A 15125-nucleotide genomic window follows, 5' to 3' on the forward strand; every position below is an offset into this window, starting at 1 on the left:
AACATGGGCAGTACAGCGTTCTCTAATCAACGAGGACAATGGAGACAAAGCTATGAACATACTAAGTACTATATCTGTGAGAAACCAGTTTCTTTCATTCTATGATGACAGCAGTGTGGAGTGTTGAGATCAGCTCTGTAAACTCAGACACATTTACATGTATTGTGTGTGACATGCTCAATAACCTGATCACACACATATTGTTCCTCTGCCTTACATGCTGTATAATCTGATTGGAAGTGATCCAACACAACTACATGTGTATTACTGACTCTGCAGTCCTGCAGGATCATCACAGTAAAAGCTTGTCTTTACTTTGCTTTAGTTGATTCATAAGTTTGTATTCAGCTCCATCTGTCTGCGTTCAATATGTGAAAATAATACCAAGTTGTGTCTGAGTCCTCTTTGATACAGCAGCTGCTAATGTTCAGTGTGAAGCTTCTACAGGAGAGAGAAACATGCTTGAAGGTTTATGTTTTGCCTCTTTAGCCTTTAATGTGCTGCTGTCCAATTCCCATGATAATCCATGAAAGGATTATTAATCTTAACCAAGCCCATTTAAACATTTAAACAGCCCTTGATGTAATTTAACATTGTTCCTTCATTTTGGATTTTGTTCTGCACTCCTAAACACTGTTTGCATCTCTTGTCTCTCTGTGGGTCACAAGTTGTGCATGTACAGAGCTAATTTTAAAAAAAAACAGTCCAGCAGCATCACATTTCCTGTGTCATATACGTATGTGTGAGTAAACTGTGGGGCAACAGTGAATGCAGCTCAGCACAAATGTGTGTATGTGAACACACACTTCTGCTTTACAGTGAAAACCTTGTATTTCCTCAAAGTCACTGTCAAGAATTAAAGACAAAAACATTTAGTTTGTAGCTTCAAATGTATTAATATTGTTTATTTGATGAGTGTCTTGATTCCAATGAGCAAACCATTAAAAGTCTATTTTGAAACAATTTGAGTGACATGTGTTTTTCATGTGTTCAGCTGTGGTCTGTCCTGATGTCACTTCCTGTGTTAGAGGCTGTCCAAGTCAAAGACAGAATGCTAAACTACACAGTCAAACCTGTTCAAGAATAGCTTCAGTTAAGTTCCCAGTTTGTAAAGATGTCCGCAGAAATTCTTGCTGCACCAGATTCCAGCTTCAATGTGAGATTCATCAGAAGAGAGAACAGAGGAGAGGGAGAGGAGATGGAGGTGGAGATCTTAGAGGATGAAGAGCATCACGCTGATCTCGGGTCACAACAAGCCAGTAAGTCTTAAATGATGACTATTGATTAGTTCTATGTTTATGTGGCTATATTTAAATTAAATACTGAGTGAAAATGATGAATTCATCCATCAGTTCACCATCAGTCACGGCTCACTCATTATTCTTATAGAGGGAATGACAATGAGCAGCAAACACTCCACAGTTTAAAGTGTCACTTCAACCTTCATACCAACATAATCAAAATGTTGTCTATGTATTTTTCCTCTGCAGGACCAAACACTGAACAGAACGGTGCAGCTGTCAAAAGAAGGTGTTTCAGAGCTCCTGCAGTGACTCTGGGAGTGATGTATCTGCTCATGTTGGCTGGAATCTACGTACGCTGTGAGTGACTCAGTTTTTAATCCAAACTGTCATATCTTTTTAGTAATGTCATGTTTTGGGCTTCTTTCAGTTAGATAACACAATAGTAGCAGGTTCATCTTTATTACCATCGTATCACTTTGTTCCTGTGATCAGAGTTTTGTCCAAGAGACATTTTACAATGAACACTAAAGCCAGTCAGCACAGGTTGTTTCTTCTCTCACTGTGTAAAAGAGGAAGTTAACATTATCAATGAAGACGTAACCCTACACAATCCATACACTGTTAGGAGAGCATTTCTCTGAGGATGTATAGAAATCTTAATCAGGGACCAACAACAATGTTTCTTGCCACTGGTCCAGTCTGGTGAGTCTGTTCAGAATCTACTGGTCCAAACTCATTTTTTTACTGGCTCTGAATGTAGTTTCTACTCGAGTACTTCTACTCATTCACAGAGGTAAATATTGTACTTTTCACTGTTGTCTGTAAGATTTAGCTACTAGTCATTTTTTACATTACAACTTTTTATTCACGTTGCTGGTATGTTTAATGGTTTTCAAACTTTTTACATCATGATCAGCCCTAACTTAACAGTTAATGGTTCTGCAAAACCACAGATCAGACATAAAACTGGACATTCATTATGTTACAACTTCAGCTTTATTTCGGTCAAATTTTCTCTCTTTATAACGTAGGCACAAAAAACACTGGTTATGGTTAGGACAACATCATGTTTGGGTTAAAACTGGTTTTAGTCACCACAGACACAATTGGAAATGTCCATAACTGTCCTTAAGAAACACCAGGTTTTAATATTAAAAATATCCAGTGTTGTGACTTGAACTGCAGATGTCTGTTAGGATGTGACAACGGTACCACCAGTTGCAACAGCTGTTTCAAGAACTAGCAGAAAAACACAGTTTTGACTGAAGGGGGGCTTTAAATATTTGTCTGAGGCCATTATGATTCTTCAGCAGTGTGAGTTATAGAACCTCTGGAGGTCTCTGCTATTAGCTGGAGTCACCGTCCTGTCCAAACTCTGTGAGGACTTTGACTTTATTTTAATGTCTCATCTTGAATCACTCAAAACTTCAATCAAATGTTTTTTGGCCTTTTTATGGCTTTTTTATTAACAGTGCAGCTGAAGATATGACAGGAAACAGGGAGAGAGAGAAGGGGAATCGAACCCGGGTCCGCTGCAGAGCCTTGGCACATGGCTCTGCATGCGCACGTTACCCACTGAGCTAAACGGCGCCCCTTCAATCAATCGGTTTGATTGGACATCGCTGCCCTGTCTCTTTTTTTTTTCACCAGATATTTCAGAAAGTTGTAAAAACTCCGAGCTCAGTCAGAAGGAGAAGTCGACGAGTCACGACAACCTTAACGACAGTTTCTGCCACGGTCAGGGGAACAGCAACACATTACAAGACGTTAATCCATCATATCAATTTCAAATCTGTTGCTAAAACACTGTAATGACACTAAGTTGTTTCTTGTAGGATGGAAGAGATTTCGATGTAGTTGTTATTACAAATTTACAGAGAAGAAGAACTGGACTGAGAGCAGGACCGACTGTCAGAGCAACGGAGCAGATCTGCTGACAATAAAAACCAAAGAGGAACATGTGAGTGTCTGTTACCTTGTTTGGGCTTTCTGTTCAGATGTGTCTTTTGTTAGTTATAGCATCCCCCAATAACAATTACATAAATATAATCTGTCTCACCAAAACATGGTATTCTGTTGCAAAAGCCAAGCATGTAATGAAAATAAATAGTCCAATACAGAGTATGCTATTATTAATCTTAATGGGCCAATTTACACCTTTTATGCTGTGTTTTGTGGCTCCAGACATATTTTTGGGTGAGTGAAGGGGACAAGAATTGCTCTTATGACAGTTAAGGTTGCTGACTCCAGGCCTCGAGGATGCACTTCTAATTCCACTACAATGTCTGATATTACTGGCTGTCAAAATATTTTACATATTTACATTCAGATTCTTGTTGTCCCAAAAAAAAAAAAAATCAGACTTTACAGATTCTCAAATATAATAACTTCCTGAGGCACAAAATGTGGCAACAACCAGCTTCTCCCCGCTGTGTTCATACGTGTTCGTCACTTTTTAGCGTCCCATGAAACAGTTTTCATCATCCTTTGTGCTTCTTGCAGCGTGGTTCTGTATTTGGTTGTGTTTTCTCCCTTAGCATCATTTTGTTCTAATGTGATGCATGTGTTGTCATATGGGTGAAATATCAACAAACTTGTTTCTATATATTACTTGATTAGCTGCAATGCACTGAGCTCTGAGGACAAAAGTCTTTGTGGCTAAATCACAAAAACGTCAATTAATATTTATTGTTCCTGACTAAGAAAACATTTTTTTTGTGTGTGTGTCATTATGTTTTAATTCACTCTTCATCGTGGAGGATTTCTTTCCTTCAGAGATGAACACAACATGACATATGGAAATAATTACTGTATCTTCTGCAAAATCACCAGGACTTTGTCAAAGATCTGACTGAGCATCAGGCTTCCTGGATCGGTCTGCAGTCAGTGAAGTCATGGAAAACAGAATGGCAATGGGTGGACGGAACAACACCGAAATATGTGTGAGTTTTAAAATCACGATTTATCAGAATAATTGTCCACATTTAATACTTAGATTAAATAAAAAATGTAAAGTAAAAAAGAGAACAATAAATCATACAAAACATGACTGATTTGATGAAATCAATTCAATCATGTTTTCAAATAATGTTCATATTCTGAGGCATTTTATTATTGTCATTTGAATTAGCACGAGACAGTGTTCAGATAGTCTAGGCAATTGGTGGACGGAACAACACCGAAACATGTGTGAGGATTTAAAAGACTTTTTTTTTTTTTAAGTCATGATATATCAGATTCATTAAGGATGTTTAATACTTAGATGACATTTTAAGTTAAAAAGAGAAAAATAAAGTCATACAGAACAATCTGGATTTGATTTCATCAGACTGATCATGTTTTCAATTTGTGTTAATATTTTGAGGATTTTCTATTTATTTATTTGAATTAGCATAACTCAGACACTGTTCAGATAATCTTTGAATAATTCAACGCATGATTTTAACTTCTGGATTCTGGATTCTGGCTCATATTTGAGAAATTAAAAAGCCAAAGTGACTGAAGCCACTGATCTAGATTCTCAACAGCTCCGATTGATGAACTTGTAGTCTACTGCTGTACCACATGAGGGCACCAACATGTTCATGTCAGTTCCTCTTGTGTGGCCCTCATCACTTAAAGCAGAACAATTATGTAAAAACAAAACAAACTGTAAGTTTATAACAGGGCTAATACCTCAAAAGCTAAAGCTAGTAAATTAAATGTAGTACAACTCAATGACTCAATCTTTTTCTGTACTTACATCAAGATATTGTAAGTATTTGCACTTATAAAGTGGCAAGGTCTAGCAAAAGATTCATAATATATTATTGTACATGCCTACAGCTTAACAGACAGGAAGTCTCTCCCAGAAAACACCCCTTCCACTCACGGTGCCAACGTTTTTATCATCTTTGTTAATTCGACACAATTTGACCACAGAACAAGGATGTGAATTAACCCGCAACTGTCTTACACATCATCTTATTCACAAACACATGCACGAGCCATAATTACAACCGACAACAACAGAATACCCAAGAGTCTTTGCACCACAGTCCACAGTATAGTAAAGTACAAGTATACGTTTTAGTATTAAAGTATAAGTCTAAGTATTATGTACTTAGTCTTAGACTATTCTTTATACTTTTCAGTATAAGCCAAGTATACTTCACTATACTTTTCTTGAGTACATAAAATGTAGTATATAAAAAGTACACTTCAAGTATACTGCCTCAGTTTTAGTATAAAATAAGTATACTTGTAGTACACTTGAATAAACTACTTTTGCTAAGTGGTGTTAGGACAGAGACCTTCCACTGAGAACAACGAGGAGGAGGATGAAGACGATGATGAGGAGAGAGCCAGCCAGCGCCGAGGAGGAAGAGGAGGAGGAGATGAAGGAGGACAATCCTTACATTATTTCTGTTGTTATTAGTTAATGTATGAGTTCTTCTTAAATCATTTGTTCATAATTGTTCATTTTATATAATTCATGAAATAAATGATTGTGCTATTGTTACACGTTGTCAATTCCATTCAGTATTTACAGCTTAAGTACAATTTATAACAGCAAACGGCATTTTGACAGCCTCACTCTAACCTCCCTGATGTTTTTACTTCTCTGTAGCCATCAAGCATGTTCCAGGCCGTCAGCTGGTTGGCTGCACCTTGAGAGGGTGGAGCTAAGGATATAAATAGGGCGGCCATCTTAGAGGCTCGCTCTCTTTGTTCTGGCAGCCATGTTCATTTCAGTTTGTTTTGAGTTTGTTCCTTTAATTTAACACTGACACACACATTCGCTCTACACCACTGATACTATTAATAATACACTCGTAGATGGGGCACCACCTCCATTGTTTGATTTACTGGAATAGGCCGGAGGGAACTATTCCAAACATCTAACTGTCCAACTTGGACAGTTAGATGTTTGGAATAGTTCCAAACATCTAAAGTTGGACATCTAACTGTCCAACTTGGACAGTTAGATGTTTGGAATAGTTCCCTCCGGCCTATTCCAGTATCAATTTCAAATCAGTTTATTCAATCTCATATTCTGAAGCAGTGACTTCTCTACACGTATCCATCGGTTCTCCACTTTAAAATTAAGTTCCAGACGAAGACAAACGATTATATATGTTTACTGACTAAATAATTTGGGGTAAAATAAAAGAAATTACAATTTTAGATGAACAACAGACAACAGAAAAGGTAAAGACTGTAAATAGAAAGTAATACAATTATGTGAATGTTTTATTTTTAAGGTCTTAACATTTACAACTCTTTACAAAATGTTGTCCTCCTCACTACAATGTGGTAGGAACACATGAAGCATTCAGGGTACTTTTGATTTCAAGTTTTGCTGCTAAGCTGTGTCCTTGACAGGTTACAAGATGATCTACAATCACAAGGTGACATTCAGAGAGGATTATTTAAGTGGGGGAACGCTGTTCTTATGACAACATCACAATCAGTGCGTTTACATGCACAGCTTAGTCAGATTACAGCCATAGTTCGACTATGCTGCTCAATCGGACAACTGCAATTATCCGAGTATACATGCCGGTGAGAAAATCGAATTACTGCCGAAAGCATGTCATACCCAGTACGCTAGGTGGCGCTGTGCCCATTTCAACTAGTGTTAACGGGGCCACCTCCGGCTGACCTCTTTACGTCACCAGCTGCCTCGGCATTCAAGAAAGATGACGTACGAAGAGCGAGACGAAGCTACATCTTTGTACACTTCGTATATGGTGTACATGATAATTACACAAACTAGATGCACAATGGCGCTCTTTCCTCGCCTGCGCAGAACGCAAAATCCGATCCGATCCGCTGGAAACGTATACATGCAGGAGTTAATGCGACTTTCAATCGAATAATCTACGTAGTGTAATTTGACTATGAGAAATCCGATCTGGTCCGATTTTAGTCAGACTAAGGTGTATACATGCATCTTAAAAATCCGATCATAGTCAGACTAACGTAGTAATTTGGTTTTCTTGAGTGTCATGTAAACGCACTGAATGATACTCCATGCATGTATGAACACACATGAGGCTAAAAACTATCAATATTTTTACATCATATTAGAAGAAGTGGGGGACTCCATACAGACCCTGAACTGAGACACACCAACAGTGTTCCCGGGAACATCAGAGTTGTTTTGTCACACAGAAATGCAACGTGTTGAACATTTAGCACCAGAGTCCATTCAAAATATCACTGTTTTACCAAAATAACCCTTTAAATGTGTGCAACGTGTATTTTATTCAAAAACAGGATACAATTAAATCATCTCTGACATTGAGTTAATTATATTAATTATCATTTTGATTGTGATTGGAAAAAAAATCCAGTAGTAGTTCACTTTAACAACAGTTTAACTAAAGCCACCGTATGTAAGAGGAAATCTCAGAAACTGTAGAAATACATTTTCTCCATGGAAAGATCTTTTCAGAGGGACAAATAAACATTGCAACTGTGGTTTGATGCTGGATAAATACATAAACACTTTTATTGATGTGTTCTACACTGAAACAGTGTACATAAAACAACAATATGAGGATAAATATATGTTTATAATATATGATAAATATACGACAAAATAAATGTTTTCAGACATTTGTTTTCTGATGTGGGCAAATTTTAAAGCTGATACTGATCTTCATTCAGATAAAGTGCGATTGTAAACGGATACAAGGGGAAAAAATAAAAATACAATCATGAAGTTTCCAAACACACAATGTTGATATTCAGCTCACAGACGCTGGATGAGGCTGATAAAAAGCTTCAAGTCAGAGCAGAAAATAGCACCATAAAAAACTCAGCAGTGCTGCTCAGATACACTCAGTAGATATTAAAGGTACAGTAACAGTTTGATCAATGAGCAGAAGCTTCATACTGTCTGATGTGGGTCGTCCAGTAGAGATGTTTACAGCAGTCGGACCAGTTTAAGATGAGAGCAGGAACCAGTTCCTCAGAACCAGCTGGAGATGAAAGATTTATAAAAATGATGGAAAGCTACTCTCGTTCTGCGTCAAGGCACCATGAGGTAAACAAGATTACAAACAGTAGAAAATGTAAATTTAGAAACAACATGATTGTGTTTTTGGTCACCATTACAGTACCTGAATGCACTTGTGCTGTGTGCTTTACTCTGTGTGCCATGGATCGTTTATGAAGTGGCCAAAGTTTTACCAAGAAGTGTTTAAAACCCTTGTTGTGAATGTTCTGTGTTAACGGAAATACATTAACTTATTTTCTTCAAGTAACAGGTGAAATGTGCCATGTGGGCAGATTTGACACAACAAGTCTTCAGATGCATTAATACACACAGGTAAACTGAGCTACATGCTAACGTCAGCATGCTAACACACTTACAGTCACATGGCTGACGTCCTGATGTTTAACATGTATAACCTTCACTTAGCATAAAGCAGCTGAGGCTCATGGGAATGTTTTTAGTTTTGCAGCTATTTGTTCATAAACCGGAGTCACATTTTAGATGACACTAGAGGAAAATTCACAAAGTTATTATAATTCATCCTGAGGGGAAACATGAATGTCTGTACAACATTTCATGTCCATTCAGTGGATGTTGAGATGATTCAGTCAGCAGCGACGTCTTTACAACACATCTCCAGTTAAAGTGAAACTCTCAAAAAAATGCAATCTAGTCTTTTTTTGTGAATGTATATGAGTCAAACCTTCGTGTAAAAGCATAATTATGATGAAGACAGACAGTTAAGGTGGAACTACTGTCTTCCAGCAACAACTATCCAGCGAGATCTCACGTGACTTTCCTGCTTTTGATTTTAGTAGTGTTTCTTATATGAGGCTCCTTTTTCAACTTCAAGGTCAACATTGTTTTTCACTAACGACAAAACAACAAATTATCCTGCATTTATATGGAACTAAGCTTTAGGAGCGTTCCACCTTAACTGTCCTCCAGGTTACACTTATCCACTGTCAGGACGGTTTGACTCATATACATTAACAAAAAATCCACTTTAAACAGATTATTTAGATTATACAAGCTGAGATGTTAGTTATTTTTGGCATGTAAAAAAAAATCATTCTGTCCTTCCTGGTCGTCTACAGACTGCCCTCCATCACTTCATCTCTCAGACGATGGTACGGAAATGGTCTTCTGCAGGTCTCCTCCTGCTCCTCCTCCTCCTCCTCCTCCTGTTGCTTCTCCTTCTCCTCCTCCTCCTCCTGCTCCTACCTCCTCCTCTCCACGAACATCTGAGAGAAAGAAAATAAGTTTGTCACACTTGTTAAAGGACGTTGGAGTTGCACTGCGGAGGAAACAGAAAATTTATTTACCAGGGTGGTCCGGCTCGGTCACAGGATCCAGTGGAGGTCTCGTTGAGCTGGGCGTTTCTCTCTTTCCTGTTTAAGACGACAAACATGATTTCAGTGACTTACATCAGCCTGTAACACAGGTGGCTCATTACTTTACATCAAGCACCACATAGTAACTTACCAACAACAATGTTAATGGTGCAACCTGCCCTCAATCTTGGGACATAACATCTGTACAGTCCAGCGTCAGACAGCTGGACTGAGCAGATGTGCAGGGTCAGGTTTCCTTTTCTCAGGTCTTCATGGTCCACAGTGGTCCTGCCTCTGTACTGAAGCAGCTGTGGACCAGGATCATCACATCTGGGTCGATAGATGTGAACCAATCCATGAAGATCAACTCTGACCCAGAAAGATCCAAGATGCACCAGGTTGATCTTGGGATCCAGACGACACTGAAGCGTTACATTCGACCCTTCATCGGTTTTAATTTCCTCAGCTGGGAGAACAGTCCCATATCCTGTGGAGGAAAGAAACATTATACTTAGATCGTCAACTCTGGTTATTATAGGAACAGATTCACTATTTAACTGTCATGTATCATCACAGTAACAGCGTTACATTCATTGGCATAGCCTGACTGTTGGCATGTGCAGAGCCACGGTGGGAATTTCACGCTTTGGCTTCGATGCCCCGTGAAAAAACAATCATCGTACGGCCACAGTGGACTGTCAGCGTAGTGAGCTTACCTTGAATTACAGCCACCTGAGTTCCACAGCGGTCACTGTGCACTTAAAGACTCTTTGATAAGTTATGATCCCCAGATGAGGATCGCCAGGTGACGCCATACGCTCATTTACATATTGATGATGTGATCACGTACTCATTTGCATAATGCTTAATGGTTGTGTCTGTTGCAGTGAGGGGGAGATTATTTTAAGACATATATACAAAAGGTTGATAGAGAAATCTTTACCAAATAATCACCAACTCACTACAGGGACAAATATATTGGAAGAGATGAACGGGCCTTTGCAGGCCGCACACCTCAGGCTGCGGCGCCGTGGGAGGGCGTGTTCACCTGTTACTTGCATGTCATGTTGTGTATGATGCGGAGAAAACAAGCACTTAACTTCATGTCAATCTGATATTTGTCTGACTTCCTGTGTCCAGTGGGTGGCGCTATGGATTAACACAGCACTGATGCACAGATATATTCAGGACGACTCCCTCTACATTCCTGAGAGATTTGGCGAAGATTAGAAATTCTATGTTGAAGTTACGAGGACTTGATTCTTTATGGCGAAGGATTAAAATGGACCGCACCACCAGGATTGGACAAGCCAGCCAGCCAGGGCTGTAAACTAGCGGTCGCCACTCGCCAAATGCGACTAAAATATTCCCCTAGCGAATTAATTTTGGTCAGCACTTGCAATAAATTATGCATGATATAGGAAAACATTGTAGTAGCTGTGAAGTGATAAATTATGACGGTAACAAACGTTAGTGCTAAACCGGCTATTTGTTGTGTGTCGCACTGAAGTAGCTCCCCCGACGTCACCGCTGTAGAAAATAGTTCCCCTCAGAAGCAACAGAGCGTGCGCGTCACCGCTCTTTAAAAGTTTGGCGCAGTGACTGTGATTCGAGCGCAGCAATGACGACACTTCTGACTCATGAGCTGAGGGAAGTTGTACTTAAATTGTGCATCATTTCTAAACGACTTCCTTCAGTTAGGTTTCAGTTTGATAATCAAGTGGCTTGATATGAGAACAGTTGTCACGTCACAAAATGTGTAAAACCATCAAATCCAGTGTAAATGTTATTATGGTACAGTAGACACTGACAAGTCTATTACAGAGCCTGATAGTTAATTAATGAGTGTTTCCTTTGTCAAAGTTTTGCATTCTTAAAGTTTTCAATTTGCAATGTTATGACATTTAATTAATAATATTAAATATTGGCCTCTTTTCTAAGCATGTATTCGTATATAATACTGTAATCTCCATGAAAAGTACTGAAACGGATGTATATGCAACAAAAAGAGGCAATTTATTATGTGGCCAGTGAAAAATGTACTTGGCGGGTAGATTCTTTCATCTACCGGTCCCCTTGGCAGGTGAGCCAAAAAGTTAGTTTACAGCCCTGCAGCCAGCCCCATCACGCCTCGAGCTCCTCCCTGCTGTCTGTGTGGATTGTTATCTCCTGAGGGACACACACACACACACACACACACACACACACACACACACACTGTAGCCGGCCCCAGCCCTTCTTCTGACAGTTTTGCCTTTTGTTGCTTTCCTCAACGATGTTAAATGCTTTTTGAGGCAAAAGTGTTTCTTTACGACTAATCTCTTCAGGACATCAACAGATCTGATGAATTTGTCACTGAAGTACTCACTCACTTTTACAGACTGTTTAAAGATCTTATCCACATATGATTTAGAACAATAGTAAGACAACAGTAGAGCAAATTTACACAGATATGAATGCAGTTTAATATATTAATATCCTATATCATATAGACCATTTCCTTTCATCTCCTTTTTTAATGCATAACGCATAAAACACTTTGTAACTATGTTTTGTTGCCATACAGATGAAGACTATAAATATCTTGTTTTGTTAGTCTGAAGGACTGTTAGTCAATCAGATCATTCTCACACATGTAGCAGATATGACCTAATAGGTGGGTATATAAAGGCATGTATTCACTATGCGTTATGGCGCACAATGGCTGCTTTGGCACTGTTGGAGGATGTGGCAAACAGAAGGATATGGAGGGAGCGGAACTTCAGAGACCAGCAAGATCCAACAGTGATGAGTGGCTGATGGGCCGTTTCCGACTCCCACGAGCTGTCCTCTTGGATCTTTGTGCGGTACTGGGCCCAGTTAGAGAGGAGCACCCACAGAAACCACGCCGTGCCGGTCCCGCTTCAAGTGCTCACAACACTCAGGTTTCAACCGGCACATTCCAGAGGGAGTTGACAGGTCATCGCAGCAGTACACAAAGTTTCCTTATACAGCGAATGAACAGGCACATTGGCCCGTTTCCCGGCCGGTGGCACAGACTGTGCGAAGAAATGCGATTTTTCCTTCTACTGTTATGTCTAATAACTTTTTTTTCCGCCACATTCCAACCTTCTGAGTCAACATCATTTACATTGTCTGCCACTCTAGAGCCTTTTTGGCATTGGTGACCCGACCCAACACTGTCTCCACCAAGAGCAGGGTAGGAGCACAGATTCAGTAGTGTGCACACACGCACACGGGTCACAGTGGAGCTGCTTCGGGTTGCTGAAGGGCAGGTGGGGGGCGAGGTCTCCTCCCCAGAGCGCATGCCCTCTGGCCCAGGTGCTGCGCCCAGACCAAACAACATCACGGCAGAGGTCCTGGACAGACAAACAGAAATATGCAGTTTATTGGCCTCAATTGTCAGCCGACATGAGGCAATAAATAACACATTAAAAGAAATGAATGAAACTCTAAAAAAGCCTTAAAAAAGTGTAGAAAAAGTGTGTAAAAATGACTAAATATTGTCCTTTTTCTGTGTTTATTATGCATTTAGCCAATTCCACCAATACTTTACATTACTGATTAAATACTGCAGAGCATTTGCAAGAGTTTACGGTATACTTTACATTTTAAAGGCGATGAACGAAGTCTCCTCTCCTCCATACAGCCCCCAGTGGAGGCTGTGCTGCCACGGTTCATGGGCATTGGCTCATCTGACTGCGGGGGCACATCAAAGGCACTCACTCCATTCACTGATGCAATGTTGTACAAAACTTGGCAGCCCACGATAATATCGCACACCTCTCTGAGGTATACAGCAGCGTTTCCCCTGCTGGTCTGAGCCACCTGCCCTTCAGTAACCCGAAGCAGCTCCACTGTGACCGTGTGCGCGCACTATTGAATCTGTGCTCCTGCTCTGAAGCAGGTTTGCCAGTGGGGTTATTAGGTATTCTGTTAATTAGTTGTCATGTTAGGCTATTTAGCCTATCATATTTTATATTACAAAAAAGTGATATCAGTAAAAACGTGGGCTTTTTAAAATTATTTTTATTTATTTTGTTTTTTTTCGTTTGAAGAATCCGTTTTGATCTGATCTAAAGATGTGACTGCTTATGCTTAATGACAGAATATCAAAACTAAAAATGCTCCTGTGAGAAGGAGCCAGGCTTATTGCTGCCCATAATATATCAGCATGCCACAACCTGAGGGACACACACACACACACACACACACACTAAACTGTACATATAATGAATGTAAATTTAAATGAATATAAATCAATCTTGACGCTGTGTACATGTGAAGTTCTTGTTAATGTCCGAATGTTTGGACAACATGCTTTGGCAATATTGCTGTTAAAACTTTAATGCCAATAACCTAGAGAAATGAATTGAATTAAAAGATCAAAACAGAGTAAACAGCAGCTATCCAGATTCAAATAAATCTGGATAGCTGCTGTTTACTCTGCAGCCGCTCCCTCCGCTGCGTCCGCACCAGAGAGACAGACTGCTCCTGCTCCTGCTGCTGCGGAGACTTCCACGTGACATCCTCGTGATCATGAGACTTCACCTGCATAAGTATATTACTGTGCACTCAGGTGGCTGTAATTCAAAGTAAGCTCACTATGCTGACCGGGCCAGGGGCACAAAGCCCATGTGGCCGTACGATGACTCTTTTTTCACGGAGCATCAAGGCCAAAGTGCGGGGCAACGGGCGACATGCCACCGTGAAATTCCAACCCTACTCAAGATCAGCTTCAAAGCAAGGTGTCATTAAGAGACAACTGAAGAGGATCAGATAATAATTAACTCACTTACCGGCCGTGATGACTTCAGTAATAAACAACAGAGCCAATAAAACAGGAACCATCCTCTGCATTATTGACGTTTTTTCCCCACTAACATAGCATCCGTTGATATCCAGAATGTCTCCCAATAGGTGTGTGGCTGACAGTGACGCAGATCCCGGCTTTTATAGAGCCCCCCCCCCCCCCGCCCCCAGGCGGTCCTTCCTACAGGTGAAATAGGCGTTGGCTTAGGGCGCCACCTGGTGGCGGCAACGAGAAAATTATAAAATTATAATGTCTGTATTTTTCTGCTGTTTTTGCCTACAACAATACTTTGGTATGAAAAATTAATTAAGCATAAGAAAAAGAAATGATGATTCGGAAGTAGAGCCCCTGCAGCTGTTACACGTCACGGTCACAACAAGCTAGCGAGCACACTGATGCGTCAGTCGGCGCGTGTCGACGGGTTAAGCCTGGTTTATGCTTCTGCGTCGCGGCGACGGTGTAGCTACGTCGTCGACCCTACGCCGTCATTGAGCATTCGTAGTTCTGCGTCGAGGGAATGCGTTGTTCCGCCAAGCGGCTAGGGGGGTGTGGCTGTGTCTTTGTTTGGTTTCGGGGGGTTCATATCGGATTCCTTGGTTTTCTTCTGGTCAGACAGTAAACAATGGCAACTGAGATGGAGCGGGTGTTTTTGGAGATGGAGCTCGTGGATATTGAACAACAAATGCAGTGGCGGTGTTGTTATACTGTTGACCGGAAAAGCAACTGCCGGAAATCATGTTCTGAGCGGA

Source organism: Sparus aurata, chromosome 3 (genome assembly GCF_900880675.1).
Source record: "Sparus aurata chromosome 3, fSpaAur1.1, whole genome shotgun sequence".
Taxonomy (NCBI): Eukaryota; Metazoa; Chordata; class Actinopteri; order Spariformes; family Sparidae; genus Sparus; species Sparus aurata.